The sequence below is a fragment of the Crassostrea angulata genome, chromosome 2 (assembly GCF_025612915.1).
Source record: "Crassostrea angulata isolate pt1a10 chromosome 2, ASM2561291v2, whole genome shotgun sequence".
NCBI classification, from domain to species: domain Eukaryota; kingdom Metazoa; phylum Mollusca; class Bivalvia; order Ostreida; family Ostreidae; genus Magallana; species Magallana angulata.
Genome location: NC_069112.1, coordinates 44,278,960 through 44,305,157, shown reverse-complemented (window position 1 = coordinate 44,305,157; position 26,198 = coordinate 44,278,960). Strand labels below are relative to the sequence as shown.

The 26,198-nt window shown below is 33.7% G+C and overlaps 2 long non-coding RNA genes across 3 annotated transcripts; one reads left to right on the top strand and one right to left on the bottom strand.

The window, feature by feature from the left end:
- The first annotated feature begins 1,112 nt into the window (after positions 1-1,112).
- Positions 1,113-21,559, top strand: LOC128172500 (uncharacterized). Its single transcript, XR_008242264.1, has 3 exons — positions 1,113-1,637; positions 11,805-12,254; positions 20,942-21,559. It is a non-coding gene; the product is annotated as an uncharacterized LOC128172500 (long non-coding RNA).
- Positions 6,786-8,729, bottom strand: LOC128172521 (uncharacterized). Of its 2 annotated transcripts, XR_008242289.1 has the most exons (4): positions 8,545-8,729; positions 8,217-8,280; positions 7,817-7,944; positions 6,786-7,338 (listed from the first exon to the last, which is right to left on the bottom strand). It is a non-coding gene; the product is annotated as an uncharacterized LOC128172521 (long non-coding RNA). The 2 variants fall into 2 exon arrangements; XR_008242288.1 differs by having other exon boundaries at positions 8,217-8,729.
- Positions 21,560-26,198: the final 4,639 nt, after the last annotated feature.

Below are 26,198 nucleotides of genomic sequence, written 5' to 3'. Positions count from 1 at the left end.
TTGAAACCTACATACTCTCTATGATTATATTGATCTATAGTTTCATTGTGCTTAGTCTATCGTTTAAAATCTTTCTATCCAGTTCAAATTCTTTATTCGATTAGATTAGTATATACCATACAAAGTATTTCTTTATTTTTTTAATTACAAAACACTAATTCCATAATTTCAGTTACAAACGAGAGAAAATGTGCTGTTTGAAGGGCATGGTCATTACATTAGCCAAATATTTTCCTATTTTGATGTTTAGAATACTTCTTTGAGGAGTTTTCATAGCCAGCAAAAAATTGATTCATTCGTCGGATTATAAAGTGATAGAGAGCTCACAAATCCTAGTTATATAAACATATATCAAGCCATGATTTTGGTTACATATTAAACGCCGAGTTCAAAATGTAATTATTTTTTAAACAAATTCTAATGTATCAAACCCTGATAACTGTTAATTTGTGTTAAAAACGAAACAGCAAAGATAAAACAGAGTTAGAAACAGAATATTAACTGGATTATTTAACAAAAGTTCTGACATCTACCCTCCTGCCCCTCCCCCCTGAATAAATAAATAATAAAACACTATCATACTGTGACTGATATTGTACCAGAAAAGAATATACAAACATGTTCATTTATTTTAATATCATTAATAATTAATATAAAGGCATTGATATTTATTTGTTTTCAGAAACTATAGAATTTATCAATTATAGTGAAAAACATGTGCTTTTTTAAACTTTAGTTAGTATCATGAATTCTAACGCATCTCAAAGAAATATTGGTCATATAGAATCCTTAAAGCTACTTTGTCCAAGTTTTTGGTTTTTACAGTATCAAATAATTTTCCATACAAACCAATTATCTTAGAAAGTTATGCACTTTCTCCTATTTACACCAGCAGAGTCGGTCTCCTTTCAAAGTAATAGAAATATTCAAAGTAAAAAAATTAATTTCTTTTTGGGCAAATGAAAACACAAACCAAAATGCATCATGGGAATGTTTAGAAAACGGAACCGTTTAATTTACTAATTTCACAAACTAATTTCACAATATTTTTTAATACATGTAGATATATTTATATTCATTTATTTATTTAAAATTTAGCCTATTGTAGTTGTTAACTGTGGCTATCATTCATGTGCGTCGCGGATCTACAGTGAATCAGGGGTCCCCCCTCTACCTCTGGAAATTTCTGCATTTTAATTGAATTTTACTCTTTTACTCCCACTGCACAAAAAAATTCTCTTACACCCCTGATTGTGGAAAAATGCGGGGTCCGTGCATGGCTCGATAGTTTGTAAGCCCGAATTTTCGCGAATCTTTTAACAAACATTCGTTTTAACATAATGCTATTAAGTAAAAGATTTACATCTATTTAAATGTCAAGATTTATATTGTGAATTAATGGCGAGTTGATTATTATATCAATCCCCATGTTTGTTTACATATCGGAAACATCCCTAGTACGAATTATTTTTTTTTTCGTCAGAAACGCCGCCACTGTCCAGCGGGAGAGAAAACTGTCAGTTGACCATAGCATCACAAGTTACTGTGGATTCTGGTTATTTTAAAAGTGAAAATCATGAAGAACTTTCGTGTATTATTTAGGGATGGAGGACGGGTGCCATGTTTACATTCGCAACGTAAGTAGGTCAGACTCGGTCAGATTACAATATTCAGCTGTTACACATACTTATAATATGTTTTACGGTGCTACCGTTATGGCGAGCGCAGCAAGAATTACACATACCTTGCATCATTGTCAACTTATAGTTTATTTAGGTATCAACGAACGTCAACGAATTTTTGAAAGAGTATTGCTCTACAATAAGTATGCCAAATATACTAATTTCAATGGTTATGATACATACAGCGCAACCCCCTTCCCAGAGAGAGAGAGAGAGAGAGAGAGAGAGAGAGAGAGCCCGGTACCTGTTTGTAGGTGTAATTTCCCACTTTTAAATATAATGGTCTGACTATATGCAATATATACATGATTTTTTTTAACTGTTTATTTTTTCATTTTATTCCTTTTTATTTATTTCAAAATGTCCTATTGTTTATTTCCGCCCAACTCATGCATGCACAATAAACTTAAAAATGGATCGTTATGACAGTAAAGTATGGCTCTTGCTAATATATATATACATAAAATCTCTATATTAAAAAAAATTAAAATCAAATCATCCGTCAATGAGGCAGGTATCGCAGTCTATTCTGGAATAACTAGTACACGCATTACAGATGTTTGATCCACCTCTAAATTTCGCGGGAAATATAGCACGGGTGCACTGCGACATCATCCATGACTTTGTTCGTCTTTGTTTACGTTTCTCGACTCAATACGGAGGTATAGAAGCATGTAACAAATCTTTTGAGTCTCGCCATAGCATATGCGGTACTCAAAACGTGTCTTCAAACTTTAAGTCACTGTAAATTATGAGTTAAAAGTCGGCCATTTTTGGCATAGCACCACGGGTGAAAACATTAGAGAGCATTATGGGACGTAGACAAAAAAATTTGTTTGATGAACTGTAGGTTTAGCTCGTTCTTTTTCCCGCGCACTCTGGTTCTTAGAGCTCGCTTCGCTCGCTATTATAGTGTTGTGTTGTGCATGTACTATGCCTAAATAGTAGTCAGGGTTTGAAACATAGTGCACGAGCCGGAGGCGAGTGCACTATGTATCAAACCCTGACTACTATTTAGGCATAGTACATGCACAACACAACACTATTGTTATTATTATGCCGACTGTTGAATATAATGACGTGCTTTGCTTTCAGTAGCTGTGACGTTCAAGTGTTGACAAGTCCCTAAAAATAATCACCGGAAAAGCGAGCGTTTTTTTTCCTTCTTCAAATTAATCAATTGATTTGATTGTTTATTTAATCAAAAAGTTGTTGTACAATAAAAAGTCAACAAAGGTTTATGTTCTTTTCAAGAAATGAGAGACGTTTGGCCTTACCGAGAAAACTCGAAATGTTTAGCAGACGAAATCTCATTGAATTTTTTTTCTTGAACATTCTTTATCAAGCGTCATTTAAAAAAGCGTTTTTGTGATTCTCCTGTAGAATTTCTTTGAAAAATGTTCAATCAATTTGTTCAAAAGTTTATAGAAAACTTTAACTTTAAAATTACCGTCAGTAATGAAGTGTTTTTGGAAAATTGAATTACTTAAATTGCTTGATGTAAGTCGTATATATCTTCGTTTTATATTTATAAATACCAGTTGGTTATAATAACGTCTAATTTAGCGTAGCGGTAACGCGTTGGGATTCAAGCTGTAATGATTTTAGTGTCGTGAGTTCGAACCCCGCTGTCGGCGCTTGAAAGGTTTTCGTTGAAAATATTTGCCGTGCTCTATTTCGGCATAGTATGCTTACGCTATATAAATCCTTTGATACTATGCGAAAGTAAAAAAGTATTGAATATATAGTGACAAACTGACAGAAGGCATAATAATTGATACTATGATATATGTTAATCAGCTGTTCAAGTTCCTGCATTTTTTACTAGGGAATAACAGTTAATATAATATATTCCATGTTGAACTGTGCAAGACAAACTTCTTCACATGCATGATCTATGAGTAATGAAATTGCAGGTTTTGGTAAATGTGAAATTAAAAAATATCGGTAAACAGAATGAATTTAAACATTTTCCAATCATGATTTAACTTTATCCATTAACAGGTTAGCATATCTCAACCTCAAGGCTTAATATTTTAGACCTAAATCATATTTGATAGAAGATATCTGTGTATAAAACATGATTTTTTATGCTTTGAACATGTTGAACAGCTGTTGAACATGGGTTAGGCAATTTATACATATACTGGCGTGTGACCAGTTCTCGCCGAGTACCATTTCTCGCCAGTACATTGTGACGTCATTTTATCAACACATAAAATTATAGACGAAAAATGACGTCACAATGTACTGGCGAGAAATGGTACTCGACGAGAACTGGTCGCACGCCAGTACTTGTTTTAAAATACTGTCAGATTTTCCTTCTTGGCAAGAGTCAATGATTAATTATGTCAGCTGCTCACTAGACTCAGTCGGCTGGTCACTTAAAGGCCGAACATTTTACAAACGCTCCCTTTTTTACCTGTACAAACTTCAAAATAATGCCGCTTGTCAATCAAGTTTGAAGCAATCGCACCCATGAAGTTTGATTGCAGTGATCGTCCGAGCGTGATCTGGCCAGATCCAGGTCCGTGGATTTCTGTTTACTAGCAATTTACAACGTCATCTTTGATATCTTCCATCACATATTAATTTTTTACATAACTGGTATTATCATTGTTTTAAAAAAAATAATTATTCAGTAATTGAATGAAAATACAAAATTTATATTTGAATCATGTTGAATGTATATTACCTAATAAATTCCACAAAGATGAATGAGCAGCCCAAAACATATAAAGTTTCTTATGAGCTATTAAAGCTGTATTTACTGGTAACACACTCAACTGGTCACTCGAGTATCCAATGCAGAAAAAATGAAATTCCAATATCATTTGTTTAATTAAAGAAAGTAAACATATTCTAAAGCAACATTGTCTAATGATGTTGTTCATACTTAACACCTCTGACATATATACATTTATATACATATATAGCATTCCTTATTTCAACCTTTTTATATAAAATCTTGTTTCATTGGTAACAAATAAATTGGCGAGCTAATTGTACCTAGCTGAAAGGTTTATATGATACAACTGTAACTAAAGATTTTTATAATGGCAAATGACTTGATCCCTATGAAATGATAAATGAACATTATATAGAGCCTGTTTGGGAGGGTAGCAGCAGAGAGAGAGAGAAGAGAGAGATATTTAAATTATCTTAGTCAATGACCCAATTGTTATTATTAGTCAGCCCGCGGGCTGACTAATTAAGTTAGGATGAAACTTCAATTGAGCTTGCGTAAATTGGTATTCTGGGAAGGAATTATATAGACAGTTCGTGTTAGAGAAATTCGAAGAAGTTATGAAACTGGTCAGTTTCTAGGTCAAATTGCGCATCGGAAGACTGCCAATGGGAATTGTCTGCAGCCACAGTCCAGACTCTGTGTACCGTATATCTTCCCGACCTCTTAGTGAGATTGGAAAGTAAATATATTGGTAGTGGTTTGCGACGAGACCATGAAATTCATAGAGCTATGTTTGCAATGTGACAATTAACTTTAAGCATTAAGTAGGTGCACAGTCATACATTGCATTTTCACCACTACACGCTTATCTCCTCACCTACATGTACAGCCATATAAAAATAAAGATGCAAACTAAAAGTGAACCCGCATATTATTATTGTTCTGGAAACTATTTATCTTGTATTTTAATAGATTGTGTATTCTCTTTGGACCTAAAAAATAAAAATTCCGCTGGCTGACTTTCTTAGCTATTTAAAAAGCTAACCTTGTTTCAGGATTAAATTATCCAATTTATACTACTGATAGTCATAAAGGTCTTTAAATTCTATTTGTTATTATAAAAATTCCATAGTTATAACTAGCATTTGGTATTTTCATTTTTCTGTGTTACTCATTTTTCATCTAACACTGTATTTTGTGCAGATATTGTAAAGGAATCATTAAAATAAATATAAAATGATTACAAAAAAGGTACGTAATTATATAAGACGTTCATGTGATTTAAACAGTATATCATGTCCGATATCAAATCAGATGATCTCAGTTGGATGCTATTTCTAAACAATAAAATGTTTTCTTTGGTGCTGAGTCATGTGGATACAATACCCGCAACGTTATTTTTTACAAGATTAACAGACGGATAGTATTCACGCATAATAGATTCTAAATAGGATTATAACGCACGGTAGAACAGTATTATACTCGCATGATACGATTGGATTGATTCATGATAGGAAAAGATAAAATTAATGATGTTCATAATTGCTTCAAATGCTCTTCACAATATACCTTATAATTACTGTACAGAATTTTATTTACATTTATTGAGTTGTTAATCCTAGCTGCGTCATTTATAGAATATACAAACATAACAAGTTAAAATTTATTAAGGAAAAATATGAGCTTAAATGATCAATAATTTATCAATATTGGTAACATTGTTTTCATTACCAAACACCCCAGCCAATCACCGCAAACATATCTCATCTCGACATCAAATCACATGGAAAATAGCAGGTTTATTTAAGAAAACAACCTCCGATCCTCAGCAATATGTTCGATAACTCTTAATTATCCGGATTTCTTTTATTTGTACCATAAATCTGACTTTTTTTTACACACAATGTTAATTAGTACTGTATTCTACTAGTGGGCTAGTATAACCATTACCCTTACAGAATTGCAGCATATATGCAGTACATATGCAGCACATTATCAGTATAAAATCCCAGTAGACTATCAGTAGAGCTACAGTAGTGCTGCAAATGTACTGCAGAGCTTTTAAATGGAAAAATACAATGAAGCAGCAGACTTTCAGTATGTTTCAAATATGTTAATTAAGACTGCAATTGTACTGCAAATAAGACTGCCAGGCAGTATATACTGCCAGGCAGTATATGCTGCCCTGCAGTAGAATTCTTGAATATCTCTACAGTCTACTGGCCTGCAGTACTAAATAGCGCTGCTAAGCAGTAGACCTGTTGCAGTGGGTTTCAAATATCTACTGCACAGCAGTACTGTACACCCAAATATGGAGGCTTTGGTTGGCAGTAGAGTTGCAGCATGTTTCAAATATTTAAATTAGTACTGCACTGCAGTACTTTATACCCAAATATGGGGGCTTTGGTTGGCAGTAGAGTTGCAGCATGTTTCAAATATTTAAATTAGTACTGCACAGCAGCATTGTGTATCCAAATATGGAAGCTTTGGTTGGCAGTAGAGATGCAGCTTGCTTCAGATATTTCATGTACCCCGGCCGGTAGGACAGCAAAACTACTGACATATAGTGATATACTGTGAATATGGTTGGCAGCCTTTGTAGAATACAACAACTATTCATAACAACTAAAGTAATATATTCAGGTTTAATTACTCTAGATACATGTACTCTTAATTACAAATAGTTTGCAAATATATCTATATTCGCAATACTCATGATAATTGTATAAACGTTACAAAACTTTCAGGTTATTTCAGTTACTACAGTTATTACAGTAAATCTATCTATAGTATAAGCAGTAATTTATAATGTGTAATAGTCAGTATATACACAAGCCTTTATGAACTTTCATTGCTGTGCTGCACAGTTAACTTTCCCGCTTTTGGTCCTTTGGTCAATTTCACCGCCACTGCTTGGTGAAGGTCCCCTTTTGTAGCGCAAGACTTCTCAGTTCTGCGCTGAAAAATCTGCAAACAAATTAATGAAAATAATATATCTAAATTAAAACATCATTAATTTAAAAAATGTTAGGTCTAAGGTGTTTCTTAAAATGAATGCAGGCCATTTAAAAATTGTATTTATACAGAGAGACAAAAAAATGAAAATGACAGATGGAACTCTTTTATAAATGCATTGAAGGAGGTATAAAAAGCGTTAGATTTACATTTACATACACAATACTGATATCAAGTGATACGACAGAAGAAACAGTCTTTTATAATTCCATAGATTCTTTAAAACCAATAGAATTTTAATAACTATAAAATGAAAGTTATGAAAAAAAAATAAGGTGCACAATTTTAATATTTAAAATGAACAGGTCAAACTTAAAAAACCCTGAAAAAATTGTATTTTAAATAATTTATAACTTAACTTTGACTTGTACAATTTACAGAAAAATTTTGCATTGATATACAATTTGAAATGATTAATCTATTAACTTACTGCATTTTAGAATGTCATTTTCTTTAATCCATTCTGCATATTTCACCTCCAGTTGTCTCGCAGGGCTTTTTGAGCTGGGTATTCTGCCCTTTAGCTAAGGAGCATTCACTTGTTGAACTCGCAAGTCCCTATGGATACAATTTCATACTTTGCTACATGCAGAAGTATATCAAAATTTCAATTTGAATTAAGCCTTTGATACTAAGGATAAATTACAATTATTACTCAAATTCAATGTACCTAATGGAATTTTTATTATCTTTTGTTAGAATAATAACATCATATCAAAATAGCACTCATTATTTAGACGATTTAATGACTCAACCCTCTTTTGATGCAAACTCAGATTTTTAACAAAGCTTAAATCTAATACAAATGTGAAATCATTTATTTTGCTTACCTTAAAACAATCAATATTGCAGCATCAAGTGCATCTTCCTCATGATCATGCAGAGTCATTAGTTCTAAAGGAAAAAAAAGAGAGAATGATTTTACTTATTGTGTTTACTTTCTTTTCTTTTTGTACACATGTATCCATCTATCTTTGTAGCTATAGTATATAACTTTGTAACTTTATACAATATAAAAGAATTTTACTGCCATAAATCTAACTTAAAAATTCAAAATCGCCATTTCGAAATGTTTGACAAAAACTGTTCATTTGTTCCATTAAAGTAACTACATTTATCTCATATACACTCAAGGTGATTTCAACATAAATATTTTACCTTTCTTCGCTACACCTGCTGCAACATTGTGATTTTTTAATGTTCCATAACACATGTTGAAGATCCGTCTGCTTCATTTAAAAGTGCGTAGTCATAGGCGGAAATGACGTTATAGAATCAAACAACACGGTGACAATATATTCTGATAAATTGGGACTTTTCGATTCGGTTTGATATGAACATATATAAAACATTAATTGATCATAATGAATTGATTCTTTTTAATTAGACTGAATTTAAGGTACTAACGATGTCATTAATAAATATTCAGAATCAAATCCATAAGAATTGAAGGAACGTACGAGTTGTTTAGTACGCAGCTTACACAAGTCGTGTCCGTATAATTTTAACCCCTTCATGTTTTGAACCTGCAGTCTTTGAAAACTATCAAATAATTGGAACTCAAATAAATATAATATCGTACTTTGTTTCTTAAACTATGCACTATTTTTTGTAAGTAGTATCTTCATTTTAAATTTTACTTTAAATTTAAATTAAGTTTTTTCCATCTTAAAGATCGTATTCATTTTGTATTGGCGACGAATTGACTTGACACCTTATAAACAATGGCGGACTCTTCGAATAAGAGTGACAACTGCTGTAGTTTCAATCGCTTCTAAGCTAATGCATTCTCGACACCAGTTGTCATAGAAATATTCTCGAAACAGATTGATAACGTCTTTGAGGTGAATTATGTGCTACAGTGATGCCGTTCACTTATAAATAACATTTCGCGACGGAGTGCAAATTCTAACGGAATGCATCTTTCGATCTCGAAGGTTGTACATAAGCTACTGACTGACCATGTTTTTACTAACGTGTTAATATGAACTTAAAGATTTATAAAGATTTATTATTATTGAAGCATCGATCATGTCTATTAGTATATTTTTTCAGTGTTGGAACAAACAGTTTTTTTTACACATGTATTTTGCATTTCCCACAAGCCATCAGATCATAGTGTACATGAGCTGTAATATTTGCGGAATATGGTATACCTTCAGAATCTAAGTGATAAAGTTAATGCAGTACAAATGCAGTACCTTTGATGCCTGTATTTAAATGATAAAGATAATGCAGTACAAATGCAGCACCTTTGATGACTGTATCTAAATGATAAAGATAATGCAGTACACCTATGGCAGTCATATGTGAATGATAATGATAAGGCAGTAGAAATGCAGTAAACCTTTAATACCAGTATCTCTTAATAAAGATAAAGCAGTAGAAATGCAGCCTATTGGCAGTACAAATGCAGCATATGTAATTGTGTGTCACTAACAGAAAGTTTTTGCAGCCCATTTTCAGTATATTTACAGTCGATTATCAGCATATACTGGTGCGCAGTACATTATGCTAATAAGTACTGCAAATATACTTCATTTTTGCAGTAGATATTAAGTATAATTGCAGCACTGTTGCAGCATATACTGCCTTTGCAGTATCTGCTGCAATTCTGTAAGGGTAGTCACACAACTAAATGCTTCATGGCGTAGTGGATCCACGGAGCACTAGCTCCCACTAATATACATGTACATGCATGTTTGGTAAAGAGTTAGAGCCACTGATGCACCAGTACTTTTTTTTTAGCTCAACTTTTTTCTTTATTTTATTATATCCATCATACTAGGCAAAATTGCAATAACTTTGTAAAATGCATGGACACCATCTAAAAATTCATTTTATTTCATTTATAAAGGTTGATAGAAAAATATCATTGTTATGATATGAAAAAAATACTTTGAGGCTGAAGATCTTAGAACCTTAAAATGAAACTCTTGTTTTAAATAAGTATAAAATCGTTTATAAATACTTTCTTTTTGTAAAAGGAATGCATCAAATAACGATCGAATTGTATTACATACAAGTTAATGCTTACTGATCAGTTATACACTGCGTACGATTTAATATATTCAACCTATAGGTAAATATGTTACCTTGTTCCTAAGAACTTTGATTGCTTACATTAATCTTTCATTTCCATTGCTTAAAATGTGATTTACATGTAATATTTTATTTAATTTTAGTCTAAAGAATTTAGAAATTTGTATGATATAATGCTGGATTGTATATTGTATATTAATTGTTTGATAACTTATCGTATACGGCGCACTGAACGACTTGTAACTTCAAAGTAAAGTACTTGCATGTAAAATGGTACCAAAGGTTTAACGCGATCGGATAAATGGAAAAACTGTTAGAGTTGAACAATATATAAAGCTGATAAGATTAACACACGATAGGATAGGATTAACGCACGATAGAAGGTTATATAATTATACGAACGATACAATGGGATTGATAAACTGTACAGGATAGGATAAGACAGGATAGGATTGTAAAAAAATATGTTGCAGGTACTGTGTGAAAGTTATAACACAGCCTAGCATTGCTGATAAAAAACACAACTTGCCTTAGCATGTATTTTTTTTCTGCAACGCTAGATACCTTCATAGCCAGAATGAAGCACCAAAGAAAGCAATAAATCGTTTAGATAAAATATACCTACAGTTGAACTTCGATATCTGGAACACTGATATCTCAAATACAATTATGGATATGTCGAAGTGATTTGTAAATCACAACCACTTATTTTTTTAAGTGTATTACCCTCGATATCTCGAATACTCGGATATCTCAAAGTTTTTAAACAGTCCCATCTAGTTAGAGATAACGAAGTGTGACTGCATTTACTTGCAATGAAAATTAAGGTAAAAAAGTTTATTGTCTCTTGAGACAGTAACTATATATCCTGAGGTGAAGCCATGGGAAATAATTTCTGTCAAGGGGGACAATATTATACACCTATTGTCTGAATATAGTCGGTAAATACTGTAGATATCTTGTTATACATTGTACCAAAGAAAACTTTATTTGTCGGTAATGCAGATTTTCTTGATGGTAAACAAATTAGAGTCAATCATCAGACTTTGAATTTAACATAGCAACTGGGTTTACAACAGAGGTGTTCTGAGATCAAAAATGAGGGAAATCAAATGCTGCCAGTGAATGGTTTCTATGACTTTTCACAATGGGCAGATAGCAAAGAAACTATTTTACAGTTATTGAGTAGCATATGTTTATTCTTGTGATGCATGACACATGAATATATAAACACTTGATCCAGGGCATACTCACAGTACTGCCTATACATATTGGTTTTTGTTGGAGATCATTCATATAATTAAAGTAATATAATTGTAATTTTATTATTTAGATACCGAGTATTAAAAAAAAACACTTTTCAATTTATTTTGTAGGAACATAAGCAGACCAGTCTATTTGTTTTCTTGGGGATATGACGATAGGACCATATCTATAGCTGTGTGATGGGAGGTGAATTTCATCATGACCTGATGATGGAAGAAGTATAATTGACAGAGTATCATGGAATCCTTGTAACCAACCTTTTCTTGTTGATGTGGATTTTTTAAATTAAGGAAACTGACTAAAAAAATGACATGCTGAAGGATCAAGAAAATGATTCCAATAAAAGAACTAAAAAGCCATTTCACCAGTTAAAAGTGTGGATGATATTCAGTGTGTTCAAAAAGTTGAATATTATATATACACAAAAATGCATTGATTAGGATGCAAATTTGATACAGATTTAAGAATCATACAGTGTCAAGATTCATCAATAGTGTGAAACAATTTATCAATAATATAGCAACATGCGACTGATATTGGATTAGACATCAACTTATGAGGTACGTATTTTATATACATATTTTAACGTGTTTAATATGCCATTTTAGTTAAATTGATCAAGGTAGCTAGCTTGCTTAATTGGTAACGTTACATTAATTTATTAAGATTTAATCTAAAAAGTACGTAGCAAATTCATACAGGTTCATTTTTGGTACACGCAATTATTTGCAAGTTGTATATTTAAGAAGTTTCTACCCCTGATATTAGTCTAAGATTGACAAATGGGCAAAAAAATATGTAATATACTTGATGAAAAATTATGATTTAAAAATTTTGATTACCTAATTCAGTAAATATGAACAAAAGTCACAATCTGCAATTCACAAGCCTGCAGATACATGTACTTTAAAATGTTTAACCACTGAGCTACATTGATGCACCAGACAGGCTTGAATGCTGAATCTGAGCCATTACTAAGGTTTCAGATGCTGGATGAGGTTAAGGTTTGTAGAGCAGGTGTAAGTCTTTGGTGCTGGTGCCCTTTGATAGCCATTTCTAACCCTTACCAAAATGAATTGTTTGCGGCAAATTTGCAGCAAACTTGCCGGAAATTTTTGGCAAACTGATTAGTTTACCAGAAAACTTTAGAACTTGTTTGCCGATCTTTGCCAGTAGTAGCAAACTTCTGGTAAACCTCTTTTATTATGCCAGAAGTTTACCAAACACCCAATTATGTTTGCAGCTTCTTCGCCAGTAGTGGCAAACTTTTGGCAAACTCCTCAAAATTTGCCAGAATCTTACCACAAACATTTCTTGTTTTTTCTCTGTTTTATTTTCTTCCTGAGCTTGCCAAAGCTCTACCAGAAATAATACTTATACAATTTTATATACACATTCAGCACAACTTTAAGACTATCAATTATAATTTTGAATTGCTTTTATAATTTTGTGTATTTGTAAAGAGAAAAAATAAATTATAACTAGACACTTGTTGCAAAAGCAACAAAAAGGTCTTCCGTTTTGATATACATGTATCAATTTAACTGTAAGACATTGCTTCTCTGACATAGAAAAAGAAGTGGATATGATAATTATTGTGAATGATATATCCAGACGTTACTTACATGTAAAACAACGAGGATGAAAAAGAAATCAATTTTTGAAGTACTTTCTGTGACGACCGGAAGCAACGCCGATTTAAACAAAAATGTTAACCATTTGTACAATCATAAGTTAATCCTTCCTCAGAGTTTAGTTGCTCACGTCTCTGCCAAATTTAAGATCTCTTTGAAACAATAGTTTTTGTGTCGGGACCGGAAACAGACAAACGGAAGTGATTAATAAAAACAAAAGCTGGTACTTCTCGTACATTTGCTTAGCGTACATCACTGTTTATCAGGCTAGATGAAAATCCCAATAAAATCAGTTAAACTTGTTAAAAACATGATTTGTTTGAACCCTTCCGGTAAGAACCGGTTCTTAAAGTTGACAGAATTAAACCCATTAAACACATCCCCAATCAAATTTCTATTAATCAAGAGAGCTTCGGGTCTGAATCACTTACAGAGACAAAAATCTCGCGGACATCAAATTTGTAAAGATGAAAGTTACACAGATATATTTGAGATTTCTCACCGGAAGTAAAATTTATTTGTTAATTTAGCATTATATAGATGACATATGTAAGATTGTATACTGTTATTTTCTTTTTATGTAAAATGAATAATATTTGGAAAAAAAACAAATTTTTGAAGTGCTTCCGGTGACGACCGGAAGTTACGCCGAACAATACAATATAGTGTAAACACATGTACATACATACTTCTATCATCCCACAAAGTTTGATTATTCAAGTCGTCACCGTTTTTAAGATCTCTAGGAATCAAGGTTTTTTGTTTCGGGACAGGAAACGGACAAACGGAAGTGTTTGATGAAAATGAAAGTTGTATTTCTTAACCATTACACAACAGGACTTTATTGGCTATCAATTTGTCTTACATTGTCAAACAAAAACAGTTAAACTCTTAACCAACTTGAATTGTTTGAACTCTTCGGGTGTGGACCGGAAGTGACGGTTGACAAAATGAGTGCGGTTAAACACATCTTCTATCAAATGTCTACCAGCCATGTAAGCTTTGTGTCTTGGTCACTTACAGTTTATGAGATCTCGCTGTAATAATAGTTGTTTTAAAAAGAGTACCTGAGATATTTGAGATATCTCACCGGAAGTAATTTTTTTTGTTTATTAATCATCGGATAGATGACATATGAAAGCGCTTATACTTATATTTCAATTTTGTGTTAAAGAAATAAAATGCGTAAAAACATAATTTTTGAAGTGCTTCCGGTGTCGACCGGAAGTTACGACGAACAAAACAAAATAGTTTAAACACATCTACAACTATAGGTCTATCATCCCTCAAAGTTTGGAGGTTCAAGTCTTTATCGTTTCTGAGATCTCATTGTCCATAGCTTTTTGTCGCGGGACAGGAAACGGACGACAGGAAGTGAATTTTGAAAAAATGAAAAGAACACCTGGAGATATTATCGTTCTTTATCAGTCCTAAAAATTTCAAGAAAATCCATCCAGCCATCTCTGAGAAATCTGGTTAAACTTTTAAAAAACTTGATTTGTTTGAACTCTTCCTGTGTGGACCGGAAGTGACGGTCGACAAAATAAAAAACGGTTAAACACATCTTCTATCAAATGTCTATCATCCCTGTAAGTTTCGTGTCTTGATCACTTACAGTTTCTGAGATCTCGGGGTTCAAACATTTATTTTAAAAAAGGCTTCATGAGATATTTGAGATATCTCACCGGAAGTAGAATTTTTATGTTTATTAATCATCGGATAGATGACATATGTAAGCATGTATACTTATACTTCAATTCTCCGAGAAATATATTAAATGCGTAAAAGCATAATTTTTGAAGAGCTACCGGTGACGACCGGAAGTTACGACGAACAAAACAAAATAGTTTAAACACATCTACAACTATAGGTCTATCATCCCTCAAAGTTTGGAGGTTCAAGTCTTTATCGTTTCTGAGATCTCATTGTCCATAGCTTTTTGTCGCGGGACAGGAAACGGACGACAGGAAGTGAATTTTGAAAAAATGAAAAAAACGCCTAGAGATATTATCATTTTCTATCAGTCCTGAAAATTTCAAGAGAATCTATCCAGCCATCTCTGAGAAATCTTGTGGACAAAAAACGGACAAAAAAAAATAATAATAATAATAATAAGAAACATTACAATCACTATAAGGTCTTCCGTTGGAAACGGAAGACCTTAATAAATGTTTTCGGATTTAAGTTTTATTCTTAGATAGTCTCAATTAAAATTTCTATTATAACGAAAATAAGATCAACTTTAATCGCATGATGTTTCATTACTGACCCCCCCCCCCCCCCCCCCCCCACTCCACTCATGCAGACCAGACCCCACGTATTATGTGAACACCAACCTGTCTGTTCTTTTGTTATCCTATATTCTTTTTTCTTACGTTCAGTTAACTTAGATTTGAGTATCTAAACCGCTTGCTGTTGAATCATGAAGATTGAAGAATTTTCCGTATGCTGTTCAGTGTTTGTTTCTACTTTTACTTTTGTTTCAATAATAAGCTACGCGCGCGCTGATTGGTCGATCAATAGCTAGCCGCCAATTTTCACATTCGATGCTGCCATGTTGTATGCCTTCACTGAGATGGTAAAATGAATGGAAATAAGGGAATATCAATATGGCTGTGCACAAGGTAAAAGAAACATTGTCAATGGAGTGTTTACTTTTGGAAAATCCACGGCTAAACAGAAGACGAATTTAAGTGAATGAATCGAGTCTAAAAACCAAAGGCAAGGCCACTGCATGCACCATCCTGAGCACGTTTTTGAAAAAGTAAGTGAAGTAATGAAAATATATTCGTTGAATGGCAGTTTAAACAGTTATTGGAATATAAAACGAAAGACTGTGATCTTTTATAGTAAGTTAAATAGTTTAAGGCCGTCCCTATGACAATGCCGGGTGTCGAATCAAGCAAAACGCTCGTTATTGACATCGTTGTGATGCGCCATGAACAAATAATTTCAATTTAAAATTTATTTTAACAACGCCAAATTTAGGAAATTATCATTACATAGTGTATAATTACATTTTATATGATTACAGTTTTTATTACTTAAATAAAAGAATTCATGTTCTACTCGCATAGTCAGAGTTAGAGTAGGCCTAGTGCAAATTTGTAGCTTTATATAGATTAATAGATTGAGTAAGTGTATGATAGGTTAACTTGTTTTTCTTAGAAACTGCTTTAAACTTGAAAACAGTTGTTCTTATATGAAATCCATTTATCCTCCCAATAGGTGTCTGCCCTGGTGACCGGGTTACACAGACCTAAAGAAAACGATGCATGAACAACTATCTCACTGATTTTATGATCAAATGATGCAACCAAAAAAGAGTGAAGACAGAATTTGTATAAGAATACGTAGAAAAGCATATAAACAACAGTGCTGAAGTCTGACCATTCCATTGTGGACATTATTGTGATATTCGGCTATTTGTGTGATATTGTTTATGTGTGAAATTAAATCGGAGAGCACATACAGGAGACTGTCATAAAAAAGACATCAAGAATGCCTTAAAGATTGCCGTGATTAATTGTAATATGACCAGTGACCGTGCAGGGCTTAAGGTGCCTCACTACACCTTGAAATATTTTCTCAAATCAGCAGAAAATTGCTTGATTTTGATAAAAGCATGATGGATAAGAAGCATATATGTCAAATAGGCGAAAAAATGTGCAATTTTAGATAAAAAATGATATTTTCAAAAATTTCATTCAGTAAACATGAACAAAAGCCCCAGGTGGATTCGAACTCATGACCTGCGGTTCACAAGCCTGATACTTTAACCACTGAGCTATGACGGTATACATCTGAATTGATTGATACAAACAGTTTAACAAAACATGTAAATCGCCATCTTGTGACGTAGTGTCTTAAAAAGTATAAGTCTCGGTGTAGTGAAGTACCTTAAATTAATTGTGAACTATATGGTTTGAACTTCGCTCATTGTGAACTTTTGTCCGAGTTCATCTGTGCATGCATGTTGTGATCAAACTGCATTCAAGTTTATCGATCTGCAGCAACAAATCATCAGTCATCACCGAACGGTTGAGTACTATTTGTCAAATTTCATTATGGTTTGTTCATCATTTTTGTGGGGTTTTTTTTTAATTTATAAAATGTGTAAAATTTAAAGTTAATAATTTTAAACTTGTGTCCTTTCTCGCTAATTTTTCTGCAACTGTTTAAGTTAAACATCTTTGTTAATCACCAGTAGAAGTTATTTGTAAATTGATTGAAAAGCATAGTACATGTATTAGTAACTCATTATTAAATGCTTATAAGCGTTTATTAATTGTTTTTCTTGTTGTAATATTGAAAAGTTGCTATATATGTTTATCTATAAGCTTGCGGCACATTTTCCGCAAACAGTTTGCCGGAAGCTTATTTGCATACGAATTCTGAACTTGCTGCAAATTCGCCGCAAACAGTTTGCCAGAAGATAATTTGCATACGAATTCTGTACTTGCGGGAAATTTGCGGCAAACAGTTTTCCAGAAGCTAATTTGCATACGAATTCTGAACTTGCCGCAACTTTGCCGCAAGCAGTTTGCCAGAAGCTAATTTGCATACGAATTCTGAACTTGCCGCAAATTTGCAGCAACTGTTTGTCACAAATTTGCAGCAAACTCTCCGCAAGTTTGCAGCAACTGTTCGCCAGAGGCCTTATATTTTGGTAAGGGAAGTTACTACTGGTTCTAACTTCACCAAACTTGCATGGATGGTGTGTCTTATACATGTAATACTGATGCATCTGACAGGCTTGAATGCTGAATCTGAGCCTTAGTTTTGGATGCTGGAGGAGATTAATTTTTAATAGCTGGTTAAAGTTTTTGGATCAGTGGCCCTCTGATGATTTTATCTTAGTTATTACTGCTCCTAACTTCACCAAACTTAAATCATATGGATGATGGGTCTTATGATACTGATGCACCTGACAGCCTTAAATGCTGAATCTGAGCCATATATATAGGTTTCAGATGCAGGATGAGGTTTAGTTTTTGGAACAGATCACATGTTTTATAGATAATAGCTTGCATAGTTGATTTAACTATTAATATAAATGTATCGCAGAGGAAGCAGCCTTATCTCTATTATCAAGGATGCTGAAAAATATATCTTTGTAATTTATTACTGGTCCTAACTTCACCAAAATTGTATCGATGATGTGTCTTATGATGCTGATTCACCTGACAGGTTTGAATGCTGAATCTGAGCCATAGGTTTTAGATGTGAGATGAAGTTTAGTTTTTGGAACAGGTCACATGTTTTAGTTATAGATACATGTTATAGCTTGCATAGTTGATTTAGCTATAATATAAATGAATCACAGAGGTAACTTCAGAGCCTGATCTCCATTATCAAAGATGCTTAAAAAAGCTCTTACCTCACTCAAACTGCTTGATGGATGTGTTTTCTGTTAAATGATATAGCATGATTCCTTTAATATAGTATTGTATGATATGATACACTATCTTGTTTATATGATACAATATTATATTATTTATTATATTGTAAAAAGTAATATGATACAATATGATATTGTATCAAATGTTTGTACATTATGATATGATATTGTATCATGATATCGTTATGTATAGTATTGTATGATATGATATAATATTTATATAATAGTGTTGTGTTGTTCATGTACTATGCCTAAATAGTAGTCTGACAGGGTTTGTTACATAGTGCACGAGCCGGAGGCGAGTGCACTATGTATCAAACCCTGACTAGGGTACTATTTAGGCATAGTTACATGCACAACACAACACTATTGTTATTAATTATTATGCCGAGTGTTGTATATACTGACGTGCTTTGCTACAAGTAGCTGTGATGTTTGAGTGTTGTCCTGTCCCAAAAATAATCACCGGAAAAGCTAGCGTTTGTTCTTTCAAATTAATCAATTGATTTCAAAATCATCGATTATTTAATCAACAAGTTGTTGTACAATTAAAAAAAATCAACAAAGGATTATGTTCTTTATAATTAAGAAACGAGAAACGTTTCACCTTACCAAGAAAACTCGAAATGTTTAGCAGACAAATTCTCATTGAATTTTGTTCTGGTACATTCTTTATCAAGCGTCATTCAAAAAAGCGTTTTTGTGATTCTCATGTTGAATTTCTTTCGAAATTGTTTAATCCATTTATTCAAAAGTTTATCAAAACTTATATAACTTATAAAATTATCGTCAATAATGAGATGTTTTTGATAATTTCAATTGCTTGATGTCAATCGTAAGTTTCTACGTTTTATATACATAAATACCGTCAGATGCATCATCGGATGCTGTAGCATAACAGTAACGCTTTGGGCTTCAAGACACAATGCTTTTAGTGGCAAGAGTTCGAAACCCGCTATTGTATCGGATATGATACAGTATATTTTAATTTGATATTGTATTATATAAATAGTGCCTGTTTGGGAGGTTGACAATGGTTTTGGAGGGGTGTCAATTTCAACTGTTATCCTCCCAAACAGGCACTATTTATTTTGTTAAACTGAATGTCTTAATTTTTAAGAAAATTTTACTGCTTGCATATAGGAATAACGTGAATTCTACAGCGAACCGTACGCGCATAATTTTCGCGCATGTAACAATTTTTAATGTTACCCGTTGCTAACGCTGAGGGTAATAGAAAATATTATGAACTGCGTCTTAACCAATCAGATTTCAGTATTTAATATGAAAGTATAACAATATATAATGAATTACTATGTCACATGATATGATATCATACAATATTGTATCAAATTATACATAAAGCTAGTATTAAGTATCAAATATGATACAATTACATAAATGTACAATATAATACCATTCTATATTCTTTCTTTTATATTGTTCTTAATTTGATTCTAGAACTGATATTTTGTATACTGGTAAAAACTTGTATCGGAAATTTTTTTTAGTTGGTTAATATTTCAAAATAAACCTTGTATCTAGTGGTATTTTCAAATATATACCGTTGATTCCTTATTAATGCAAACCCCTCTTATTTTATGGGAGTACTAGCTTACATGTAATTCCATGATCTTGCAGTTGTGTATTTAATAGCTAGTGCAAAATAACTTCTATCCTAATTTCTTAAAGTTCAAAACTCTCAGAAAATAATAGTGAGGTTTTAAAATCCGCTTTGGGTGCTTCTCGTGTCATTTTATGCGAATATCAATTCCTTGTGTTTAATAACATGTAGGAATCTACAGTAAATTGATTAAAAAGATAACATCTGTCAGGTTTCCTACTTTGTGTTAGTTTCCGAATCCCTGAATTTATAATCTCACCATCTACAATTCTGCTGTTTGGGATACAACTACATGTATGTATACATACATCGATCTTACATGTATATACATATAATTACATGTAAGAACATGTGTCAATTATACTCAATGTTTAGCCAATCTCAAAATTACACTGAAAACCTGAGTTCAGTTGCATGTACAAGTGTTAAATACTCTTCTTCTTTTTTTACCCCTACAAGGCCTTTTATTTGTACATTGACTAAAACTAGAATTTTATTTTTTAATAGATGTATTTGTTACTAGTTATTGTTTTAAAGTTGATGTAAAAATACTATGCATGTTTAAATGTTTGTAATATTTCTTTTTAGGAAATCTCAAGAAAAGAGTTGGACATAATACCAAAGATATGAATGGAATACAAATGGAAAAGAATCACCATGGCCCATACTAGATGCAACTTGAAGTTGAACACTTTCATGCAATTTATAATAACTGCATGCTTGATAAATTGGAATGATAAGTTTTCAGTCCATACATATAACTTAATTTAATTTTGGGAAATTTTATCGAAGCTGAATTTAAAATTGCATGTGAATGTTTATTTTTGTATGTAGTCAGTACATATTATATTGTGGAATCATCGTGGTTGTGGGGGACCAATGTTCATGGCTTTCGTGAGTAACCCTTGTACACAAATTTACATCCCCTTGAATGTATACACAAGCAAATATTTAGTATTTATTGATAAAATAGAACTTGCTACTGAAGAAATTACCTCCCCATGAACTAGGAACAGTTTGGTAACCAACGGACATTGACCCCCACAAATAAAAATGATTCCACAGTACTACATGTACATAGAAATTATCATAATTAATTTAGCTTCTAAAAATGAACATGTCTGAAATATATTTATTTGAAATCATTTAAATTTTGTTTAAGAATGAATTTGTTACAGAGAATAAAAGCATGTAATCTAATAACAAGGTTCATTTTCATTGTATATTGGGCCACTTTTTTATTAGTTGTTTTTCAAGAACGACTGACCAAAATTTAAAAAAAATACTACAATATGTATAAATTTGTATCAAAATGTGTCTTTAATGTTTATGTTTTTTGATCTACAGTCCAATTAAAAAAAAGGGTTTTGAAAAACAACTAATAAAAAATAGCCTTAAGGGGTTGGATTGTGGGAGAACATTTAAGAGGGTTCGATGGTCATGGCCATTTTTGGACTCTATTAATCTTCTTTAGAAGGAGCTCTATAGTATCGATCAGACCCAACCTAACACCGGGTTAACTTTTGGGGTTTACTCTGGGTTTTCTTTTTGAAAATTTGGGTCCACTCTGGGGTTACTTTGGGTTTACTTGGAAATTGCTTTTGAGGTCAACTACGCACTGAAGTGTGAAGCAGACCTGTCTTTTATCTTACTATCCTACTGTCTGTAATTCCTGCCCTATGTATATTTCGAATACACATTTAGCGTCTGCTTTCAGAGGTATACCTCTGACCAGGTTTACTCTCTGGGTTTCCTTGGGTTTACTCTGGGTCCACTCTAGTAAACCCATGGTTTAGTTGGGGTTTAGTTTCTGTTAGGTTGGGTCTGATCGGTACTGTATAAACAATGTAAAGTCATCATGGCTTCTGTCTAATATAATTATATCCAACTTTTAAGGTACATGTATATGCGATTGGTAATTTGCTGACTATTAAGCCTTCTTAATTATAAATTGTAATTTGAATATTCATCTAAATGGCATGTATATGCAAACATCGAGTACTCTTCTGATTGCATGTGTTTACAGATCAAGTACAAGCACAGGGTCCTTTGACTGCATTTATATAACTCAAGTACAAACACAGGGTCCTCTGACAGCATGTGTACAGCTCAAGTACAAACACAGGGTCCTCTGACAGCATGTGTACAGCTCAAGTACAAACACAGGGTCCTCTGATAGCAAATGTACAGACTGGTCAAGTACAACAACAGGATCCTCTGACTGTATGTTTACAGCTCAAGTACAAACACAGGGTCCTCTGACAGCATGTGTACAGCTCAAGTACAAACACAGGGTCCTCTGATAGCATGTGTACAGCTCAAGTACAAACACAGGGTCCTCTGACAGCAAATGTACAGACTGGTCAAGTACAATAACAGGGTCCTCTGACTTTATGTTTACAGCTCAAGTACAAACACAGGGTCCTCTGACAGCATGTGTACAGCTCAATTACAAACACAGGGTCCTCTGATAGCATGTGTACAGCTCAAGTACAAACACAGGGTCCTCTGACAGCAAATGTACAGACTGGTCAAGTACAACAACAGGGTCCTCTGACTGTATGTTTACAGATCAAGTAGAAAGACAGAGTCCTTTGACTGAATGTATACATATTAAGTACAACAAGAAGTTCCCCCTTACTGAAAATGTACATATATTTACAACCACAGGACAAGCTGATCTAAAGTTTTCTCAGTGTTAAATATTCAGTGAACCTGTGAATATTAAACATACGTATGTTGTACCCCTACTCCCTACCCCCCGAAAGAAAACGTGGACACCCGAAGTTAAATGTAGAGTTGAAATAGGTACATGTACTGTACATGTAGGAATATGATACTGTACATGTAATAGCAGAAGAAAGCCCATTCAATAACTCATCTAAACGACGCCTGTAAATTCATTATTGTATTTGTATTATAGCGAATTTTCATTTGTAATCTCGATCTGCGAGACCATGCATGTATATTTGAAAATATACAATGGTTGTGCGATAACTACGAATTTTAGCATTAACGAACGCATTGAAAACTTTCAACGAGTGTGTAAGATAAAAGACGATTTACGCTTGCCAATATGAGAAAATTTAGCATAGATAAGGTCGAATAACCCACATGGAAAAAGTCATTCAAATAAACAGTGAATTATTTGATTATGAAAGATATAATGATAAATAAACTGTACATATGTCAAATAAGCGAAATATTTACAGTTTAGGGATACAAATTGAATATCTAAAAAATTCAGTAAGTACATGCAAGTTAACAACAAAAGCCCCAGCAGGATTCGAACTCGTGATGTACGGACATTTATCACTTATCTTCATCTTAAGTCCGACATTTTATCTATTCGGCTATTGGATAACTTACATGTTGCCGTCGATAAAATCCTTTTAATAAAACGAAATATCCTTTCGTTCAGAGGTCAGCCATTTTGTTATGATGTGTTATTCCACCTTTGATTTTCTTACGAATAGTTAGGAGTTTTTTTTCTCGAAAATATATAAGGAATATTATTAAACTTGGAATCATTCTTTGAGTATTATGAGGTGATAATTTTGGTCGGGGCGTGATCAAATCCAATAAAGCCCGAAGGGCTTTATGATAGATTTGATCACGCCCCGACCGAAATTATCACCTCATAATATTAAAAGAATGATTCCTTATTACTTATATTTATATAGTTTTATGCCATCGTACGATTAAATATACATTGTATAAATATATATAAGCAATCCCCGCTGGTGCCTCAATTTGGCGTCATTTGTATTATGGGTTATATAGTACAAAATCGGTACGTAGTGTTATCACAAGCAAAGACACTGGAAAATGTAAATATATGCTGTGGTTTCATTAATATTCAAGGGTATCAATTTTCGTGGATATAGTAAAAATCACAGTTTCAAGGATACGTAAATTCGTGGCCAATGAACCTATCAATACAAAATGTTAATAGAAATTGCACTTCAATGAACATTTAATTTTGTGGAGCAACTTAACAACGAAATCCACGAAAATTGGTATTCAACGAATATTGATGAAACCACAGTAGGTCTGAAAATTGTAATTGTACAAATACAGGGTCTCTGAATGCATATACATATACAGATCAAATACAACCACAGGGTCCTCTGACTGCATGTATACAATTCAAGTACAAACACAGAGTCCTCGGACTGCATGTGTACAGATCAAGTACAAACACAGAGTCCTCGGACTGCATGTGTACAGATCAAGTACAAACACAGAGTCCTCGGACTGCATGTGTACAAATCAAGTACAAACACTGGGTCCTCGGATTGCATGTGTACTGATCACCACAGATTAACTGTAGTATACGAACTACACTGTGCACAGGTATTTTTTTAGTACATGTACATTTACAATTTTATTTTCCTGAGCCGTCTTCAAACCCCTGTCACACCGGAGCTGCGTTCTCACGGCGATCCCGCCGCGTCCTTAAATAATGTAAAACGCCAAGGTAAACGCAGTAGAGTCTTCTTCAGCGCTGTAACAACATAACTACATCTTCGTCCGTCGCGATGGGATCGCCTTGATCATTTAAGAACGCCTTGCGACGGCGCGCACTTTGAACATGCACAAAATACGCGCCGTGGCTCGGCGTTCTAAACATGCCGTAAAAGCGTAGTGAGGTCGCCGTGACAGCGCCGTAAGATCTCCAACAGCGCCACGAGAGCTCCGTCGGTGCGCTCAAGGAACGCAGCTAATCGCAGTGAAGACGCAGTGATAAGTTAATTGCTCTTGTACGGAGACCTCACGGAGTCCTTTGGGATCTCACTGCGTCTCTATCGCGCTCTCAATGCGCTCTCACTGCGCATCTAAAGCGTTTGAACAAGTTGTTTTCCATTTGGCTGCGTTCACTCAGCGACCCCAAAGAGCTGTTGCTGGTTCATTGCGCTCTCGTGACGTTTTTTCTGCGTTTATACTGGGCTCCCACGGCGTTTCTAGTGCGTTGTCATCAGGACCACGAAAACTCGAAAAATGGTTGTTGTACAATAGCAAGCGATGTAATAATTATCAAACTGGATGTAGATGACTATGTAAAAAGCAGCATTTGCTAATATTCCAAGACCAATCGATGGACGTAGATGGAATTCACGCCATTTGGTTCTGATGTTTTCACATCTTGTCAATGTTTTCTAACAACTAATAACGGATCTTTTTTGTAGACCTGACTACTAAGAGTTTAATCCTAGTCCTTCACAAATTGTTTAGAAGTAACTATGTTTCAATTACAATGTACCTTATCATAAAATCAAAACAATTTTTAAATCATTTATATACTGGTTGTAAATTCTTATTTGTTTCCCATACAATTGTACAAATTAATATTAACCTACCAAGAAGTAAAGAACGTCTTGTGAGCGCAGTCAGCGCACAGAGCACGCCGTGGACGCGCGGTAAAAACTCCTAGCACGTCATGAGCGCTCGGCGGAGACTCAGCGAGAGCGCAGTTAATCGCCAAGTAGAACTCCGTGGAAACGCAGTTATACGCCATGGGAGCTCCGTAAGACCGCCTAGGTCGCCGTCAGGACGCCGTGACTTCTCCAGTTGTAAAGTTTTCAAATAAAACTGTACATTTTCTCTGAATTTTCCTTGCGATCCTACGGCGATTCCATGAATAATACAACGCCGTGGGGACGCAGCCTGGTGTGACAGGGTTTAGTTAAGCCCAACAATGAAACCATTCTAGTAAATACATTTATAAAGAGGTTAGCGACCAGTTTCTCCATTGACCATCAATGACGGCGTGGATACCGTACTCGCCCGAGGTTTGCCGATACATTTGATATTGGTACGCATGCATATTATCATAGTAAGCACA